Here is a 7,903-nt window from a genome sequence, read left to right on the forward strand (position 1 = left end):
CTCACACACACACACACACACACACACACACACAGAGCAGGAGCTGAGTTCTCACGCTCGGAGCAGAAGACAAATGAAACAAAAAGTAGACTGTAGTAGACTTATGGCTTAAGTAATACAGCAAGCTGCTTTTAAGAGAAGAGAAAAGAAAAGAAAACCTGAGTATGAAGGCAAGACCCTAAGCCCCTGACTCTTCCCAGAATGGAAATCAGTCATGGAATCTAACAGTTTGTGCTTGTTCTTGGGATCACAGCTGAACGTGCCCCTTCAGTTTTAGGCCCTCCTATCAAAAATAGAAGGTAGGCTTGTTCTTGGCTTCTGGCACAAGTACCTTGTGTAGAGGAAGCCCCTCCTCCTGCTTCCTGGATCCCAGGGTTCAGTCTCTCTTGTAAGTCAGGGTGGGAGGTGGATGGCAGTGTGACAAGAGGTTCCAAATAGAGTGGCAGCTGTGCTAATTGACTTGAGGCTGACAGCTGGATGCCAGGGCTAAGTGATAAGAAGTAGCTATCTCTGATTACCCAGCAGTAGGGAGACTGAGTTGGAGCACCTGCTGGCTCTGCCTATGAAGTCCACCCCATCTCCTCTGCCCCTGTAACAACCAGAGGTTTAAATGGGGATCTGAGTTAGCTGTGTCAGATTCCTGCTCCCCAGCCCTACCTGTTCGCCTCTGTGTACACCACTGCTGAGGACACACATCCAACTGCTCTGCAGCCCTTCACCATGAGGGAGATCGTGTACATACAGGCAAGCCACTGTGGCAACCAGATTGGCGCAAAGGGGAGCATGGCACTGGCCTAGGATCCTAGTCTCAAATTTAGGGGGATGAGGAGGAAGAGGACGGGGTTGGAGGGTGCAGGTGGTGGTGGTCATGTCTAGGCTGAGGTAGGTGGGGCTCCATAGTAGTCCCTAACCTTCTGGAAATTAAGTCCCCCAGATAGATTCTCCAACTTCCCTAATTTGTGTGGCCCAGGTGGGTGTTGTTTTTTTAAGCAAAGCTGGGGTTGTTTCAAATCCCTTGCATGTCTTAGTCTTACCTGAGACTCAAGTCATTGTACTTAGTTTCCTGGGAATAGACTAATGCATTTTTGGTCTGATTTGAATGAAAGGAGTGCAGTGTCTTTGAGCTGACAGATACAAAGGATTCCCTTTTTGTCAACTGATGAGTATCAGATAATTGAGAACAGTTCGTCCATCTTAATGCAAATTTCTCTGAGTTTTCATGCCCTATCTCAGTTCCCTTAAGTTGGGTGTTTTCTAAATCAGTGGTTGTCGGTGTATGCTCTGAGGACCCTTGGGGTTCTGGAGACCCTTCTAGCTGAGTCTTCAAGTTACTGCTTTGGCAACTTAATGTCCATATAAGGCCAGGTTCTCGTCATAGAATCCAAACAGAATATAGTATCCCATAAGATGGAATACTCATAGGAGAACCCAGATGTCTTCTATTCAGCCAGATAGCAAAGAGATTAACAAAACTAAAATACCATCAATTTTTGTGCTTTTTTTAATTTAAAAAATCTAATTTTTTTACAAAAATATTTGTTTCAACAGGACTTGGGTTTCTTATAGTTATTTTAAAATCCATTGTTTGGACAGTTAACATTCTAGGCCATAATACACTTCTATTTCTATCTCAGTTTTGGGAAATGCTAAGCGATGAGCACAACATTGACTGCACTGGCAACTACTATGTAGACAGCAGCTTACAGCTGCAGAGAATCGAGGTGTATTACAATGAGGCAGCTAGTGAGTGTCTCCCATCTGGCTTCCAATACCGTGGCAGAATAGGTCCCCGGGGAATACTAATGACAAGGAAGGAGTTCCTGCCTTTCTTAGGGTGGTATTGTAGTTCAAATTTGGGGCCTCGATCTTGTAAGTCAAGTGCTGTATCCACCAGAGCCACTCCACCATATATTTTGTTTTAATTTTTGAGTATACACTTGTGAATTTCCTCAGGAAAGCCTTTTACTGAATTCCCCCTACCTGTACTTGCTGATTAGCCACACCTGGATTTTTTTTTGTCATGGGGCTTCAACTCTGGGCATAGGCATTGTCCTTCATCTCTTCAATCTTTCTTTTCCTTTTATTATCAGGGGTTCCTTTTTTTAGAACTCTCTGGGCTTCTGGGATAACTCCTTCTAGCTTAGTTTAATTCATTAATTCTGCTTGTTGTAACATATTTGGAAATTTTAAGTTTTTATGTTTACTATGCATGAGCCGCAAAACTACTTGTGAAGTTGTAGGAGTTTTTGGAGGCAGTGTCACATCAGATGATAAATTGATTGGGGCATCACCCACATTTAATCTTTGGTCCTAGTCTTTATTATTTAGAGAAGTCATCTCTATTGGACTGGAAAGAAACAACATGCTCTGTTCAGGGATCAATAGAAAAATAGCCAAAATGAGAATAAAAGCAACGAATGTACAGCCAAGAAGAATATAGTAAGAATAAAGGTAGAGGCTATAAAGGTGCAGCCAAGTGTATGGGAAGCCTTGAACCAACACCCCCTTCCTGCAGGCATGCTTCCTTAAAGCTCTTTGTCTAATGCGATCTCATGCAGACTCCGCAGGAGGTGGCATGGCACCAACTATTTCAGGTAGTTTCTTGGATAAGAGTCTCCCAGAATTTCCTGCCCCAGCTGGCTTCAATCTGCGATCCTAAGATCTCAGACTTTTGAGTAGCTAGAATTTCACCCTTCAGCAACCAGAGCCCAGTTACATTGCCCTCTTTAAAATAGAGATTAAATTTCTAAAACAAAAATTTGAAATTGAAAATTTTAAAATTTTAAAGAGGGATGTTCAGCCACTAATATATATGTGAATAGTCCAAATCACAAAGCATAAATAAAGTGTCTCACTCTGAAATCTATAACACTTCTGGACTTCAGCATTTTGAATATGAATACTTAGCCAACAATAAATTCTTTTTAAGGTTTTTAAAGTAAAAAACATTGTTGTGGTGTAGAAAAACCCAATAATAATGTGTAAACACTGCTTTTAAATGATTCATATTGTCTTTCCTAATACAAACAACCTTACTGAAGTCTACAGAGTAGATTTTCAGTTTTTGTAACTGTCAATGTGAAATTCATTTAATTTTATATAAAGAGTTTCCATTCTACATTATTGTATACAAACAGAATCATAGATAATTGGTTTTCCTGTGTAATAAACCAATGAAAAAGTGCAAACAAAAGGACAGAGCTATTTAATGTATTTGAGTTTTATGGATCTACATTGGGGATGTCCTCACCTTAGTATTTTGTGTTGATATTGGTTAAGTAAGATATAAGACTTTAATATTGTGGTTCCTTGGTTGAGAGTTGTTGTGTGGGATTGTGTCACTCCTATGAACAGTATTTTATGTGTGTCTTTATTAGATCCTGAATATCAAGCAGGATGGCCAGTTTTCTTCATGTGATTGTTTAGGAAGGGGGCAGTCTCAAACTCATGTTTATATCATTTTAACTGATATCCCTTTTGAAAAATCAGGTTAAATGGCAAATTGCAAGTAATTGCCCAAGGTTGCTCTGAGTATTTAAGTACAGGGAAATGTGCTATTTGATAACAATTATTGAAACATTATAACACAATAAATATGTATTTTATGTATTTTCCCCAGGAAAGCATTATACTTGAATTCCCCCCACATCTAATTGCTGAAGAGTCACACCTGGCTCTTTTGTTTTGTTTGTTTTTTTGTCCGCAATGGCACTTAACTCTGGGCCTATGCGCTGTGCCCCAACTCTTCTGTTCAAGACAAGCAGCCCTACCACTTAAGCCACAGTGCCATTTCTGGTTTTCTATTAGTTTATTGGAGATAAGAGTCTCACAGACTTTCCTGCCCAGGCTGGCTTTGAACAGCGATCCTCTGATCTCCAACTCCACAGTTGCTAAGATTATAGGCATGAGCCACTGGTGCTCTGCACCTAGCTACTTTTAATTGGGGAAGGGAAGGGATAGTGGGAGAACAACAAAGGAATGGGTAACAATGTTCGACAATAAATGTTCTCATTTCCTTACTCATGTAACTGTAACTCCTCTATACAGCACCTTTACAATAAAAATAAAATTAACAAAAAAGAGAAAGGTTCTTGCTGATAGGCAATGATGACTCACACCAGTAATCCTAGCTACTCAGGAGGCTGAGAAATGAGAATCAAGGTTCAAATCCAGCCTGGGCAGGAAAGTCCCTGAGACTCTTATCTACAATAAACAACTCAGAAAACTGAAAGTGGGACTGTGGCTCAAGTGATAGAGTGCTAGCCTTGAGCTGAAGAGCCCAGGCCCAGAGTTCAAGCCCCACCATGAACAACAACAACAACAAAAAGGTGTTGTCATCTTTCTTTTGCCCCATTAGACTCAAAGCCTGATGCTCATCTTTGCCTCCTCAGTAGCTGAGATTTCAGCCACCATGCCCAAAGCAAAGGAATGAAATGCATGGAAATAGACAACTGCAAATGTCCTTAAAGTTGCTGAAGCCTCTTGCATGGTGATTCATTCTCAAGATATCTTTTCTGTTTCCATGTCTGAAATGCTGTAATTTCTGTAATGAATGCTGAGAGCCACTTAGAATCATAAGCTCTGCCCCTAAGTTCCTTGTCAAGTATAGGCCCAAGTCAACTCTTGTTCCCACAGGCAACAAATATGTTCCTCGGGCCATCAATGGTGGACCTAGATCCTGGCACCTTAGACTCAGTTGGATCGGAACCATAGTTTCAGACCAGACACTTCATATTTAGTATGTCAGCATGGTCCATGGAAGATGGCTAACAGGCACCCCTCCTTCCTAACATCCAGGCACTCCAGTTCCCAGTGCTGAGCTGAGCCTTTATTCATCTAAATATCATCCTCACCTAACCCACCTATTTCAGTCCACGGGAGTCATGTCCCTGGCCACTCAATCAGCACAGATAAATGCCAGTCTGCAAACAGCCTCTGAAGGGAATGAACAGCGAGCAGGGAATGCCTCCAACAAGGTTTCAGCGCTGCTGGCCATTTCAAATACCTGGTAATAACAGGGAGTCACTTCAGGACACCAGAAATCAAAGCACAGCTATGTGTGAGCAAGGTGCAGACAAGTGCCTGCAGCTTAGCTTCCCTTTGACCATTCTGTTCTCCTGTTCCTCCTGTGAAAGTAAATACTTTTCCAGTATTGAGGCAGGCTCTGTTCATTTTTTTTGGTGGGTCCTGGGGCTTGAACTCTGGGCCTGAGCACTGTACCTCAGCTCTTCAGCTCAAGGCAAGCACTCTACCGCTTGAACCACAGCATCCCTTCTGGCTTTTTCTGTTTATGTGGTGTTGAGGAATCGATTCCAGGGCCTTTGCATGTGAGGCAAGCACTCTACCACTGAGACCCCTTCCCATCCCCAGGCTCTGTTCATTTTTAGAAGTACGTGGTTTGGGTTAAAATGTATCTTCCTCCACATTGTCTTTACTTTCTTTAGAACCTGGGTGATTTGTAGGGTCCCAGATACATTGAAAACATTTCCTGGGGACTAGGAAGGTGGCTCAGCAGTACAGTGCTTGCCTTGCATGCATGAGGCCCTGGGTTCAATTCCTCAGCCCCACATAAGCAAAAAGAAAGAAAAAGCTGGAAGTGGTGCTGTGGCTTAAGTGGTAGAACACTAGCCTTGAGCTGAAGAGCTGAGGGACAGCGCCCAGGCCCAGAGTTCAGGCCAACGACTGGACCCCAAAAAAGAAAACATTTCCTTTATTTCACCAGTGTATCTAAAATAATAGCCAAAGTTGCTCAGAGGAGCCTATAGTCTTCACAATGCACATAGCACAGTCATTATTCCTGGAGTATGTGTCTCATCATGTCTTTGTGTCTGATAGGGCAGAACAGGGCAGGCAATAACTGGGCCAAGGGCCACTACACAGAGGGAACTGAGCTGGTGGAGTCAGTGCTGGAAGTGGTGAGCAGAAAGGTGTGGCTGTTTCCAGGGTTTCTAGCTGGCCTACTCCCTGGGAGGTGGCACCAGGTCAGGCATGGGCACCCTGATTCTCAACAAGATCCGAGAGGAGTTCCCAGACAGCATCATGAACACCTTCAGTGTCATGCCCTTGCCCAAGATGTTGGACACTGGCACCTTAGACTCAGTGCGATCAGAAGCATTTGGCCCGAGTTTCAGACCAGACAACTTCATATTTGATATGTCATCATAGTCCATGGGAGATGACTAACAGGCACCCCTCCTCCCTAACATCCAGACACTCTAGTTCCCAGTGCTGTGCTGAGCCCTTATCTACCTAACCCTATCATCCTCACCTAACCCTACAACACCATCTTGTCTGTCCACCAGTTGGTGGAAAATGCAGATTAAACATTCTGCATTGACAACGAGGCCCTGTATGACATCTGCTTTTGCACCCTGAAGCTGCCCATGCCCACCTATGGAGACCTGAACCACCTGGTGTTGGCTACCATGAGCAAGGTCACCACCTGCCTGCACTTCCCTGCCCAGCTGAATGCAGACCTGCGCAAGCTGGCCGTGAACACAGTGTCCTTCCCCTGCCTGCACTTCTTCATGCCTGGCCTTGCACCCCTGACTAGCCATGCCAGCCAGCAGTACCATGCTCTCTCAGTGCCCAAGCTCACCCAGCAGATGTTTGACACCAAGAACACGATGGTCACCTGTGATCCCCGCCATTGCTGCTACCTGACAGCGGCTGCCATCTTCCGAGACTGCATGTCCATGAAGGAGGTGAATGAGCAGATGCTCAACTTGCAGAACAAGAACAACAGCTACTTTGCAGAATGGATCCCCAACAATGTGAAGACACTTGTGTGTGACATCCCCCCACATGGTCTCACAATGTTGGCCACATTCATTGTCAACAACACGGCCATCCAGGAACCCTTCAAGCACACCTCAGAGCAGTTCAGTGCCATGTTGCAGCACAAGACATTCTTGCACTGGTATACAGGCGAGGGCATGGATGACACGGAGTTCACTGAGGCTGAGAGCAACATCAATGACTCAGTGTCCAAGTACCAGCAATGCAAAGATGCCACTGCTGATGAACAGGGGGAATTTGAAGAAGTCTTGTGGAAGAAGAGGTTTAAGACTTCCCATTGCTAGCAGTGCAACAGGAATGCCGGAGCCTGCCTACTGCTTCTCAAATAAATGGTGCTTTCTTGAGCTACTGTTGTCCTGCAGTGGGACCGTGCTATGTATCATCATGCTCAGCCTTCTCTGTCAGGAACTCACAACTCACTGATGGTGAATGTAAAAATGCAGATTTCTTTTAAATATGATTGTTTTAAAACCCTATTTGTATAAATAAAGAAGTATACATTTTATACCCTGAGCCCTTATTCTTCTTTAGAATCCTTTTTATTCTTTCAGTGTATTTGAAATATAAATTTGGCTGAAGGATTTAATCTTAGCAATATAGGACTGGTGCTCAAGAGGAGTATTAAATTCATGGTTTTTCTGCTATTTTGAAGAGGAGGATGACAAGTGCCAATGTTGTTGTTTTTCCCCCTGGCCCAGTTTTATAGTTTTCAATCTCTCAAAAGCATGCAAGTAGCAAAAAAGCAGTTTGAAGAGAAAGAAAACTAGATCCAGATGCTACTTCTCCTTCAGACAACCACAGGTTCTTGTCTCATGTCCCATCAGAGGGATTTCAGTCACATTCCCCAGAAACAGTATCAGGAACACTGATCCCTGTGTTTAGAGTTCAATTGGCAATGAAGCAGCACTCACAGGATGAGTGCAAGTTCCTGGTTGCCAGGGTAGTTTCTCAAGGTGTCTGGCAGCTTTAAGTACAGAAGTGACTCTAGCTGTTTGAGGGAGTGAGAGGCTGAGAAGCCTACCAGTCCCATAGTGTATCAAGAACTGCTTGACACAGTACTTCCAAGTCAAGGAGAGGAGGGGAGACATCGCCTGTCCCAATGACC

General features: G+C 43.8%; 1 pseudogene; it reads left to right on the forward strand.

The window, feature by feature from the left end:
* The first annotated feature begins 720 nt into the window (after positions 1 to 720).
* Positions 721 to 7,082, forward strand: LOC106002690 (annotated as a pseudogene).
* Positions 7,083 to 7,903: the final 821 nt, after the last annotated feature.

The sequence above is a fragment of the Dipodomys ordii genome, unplaced genomic scaffold (genome assembly GCF_000151885.1).
Source record: "Dipodomys ordii isolate 6190 unplaced genomic scaffold, Dord_2.0 Scaffold1000000187, whole genome shotgun sequence".
NCBI classification, from domain to species: Eukaryota; Metazoa; Chordata; class Mammalia; order Rodentia; family Heteromyidae; genus Dipodomys; species Dipodomys ordii.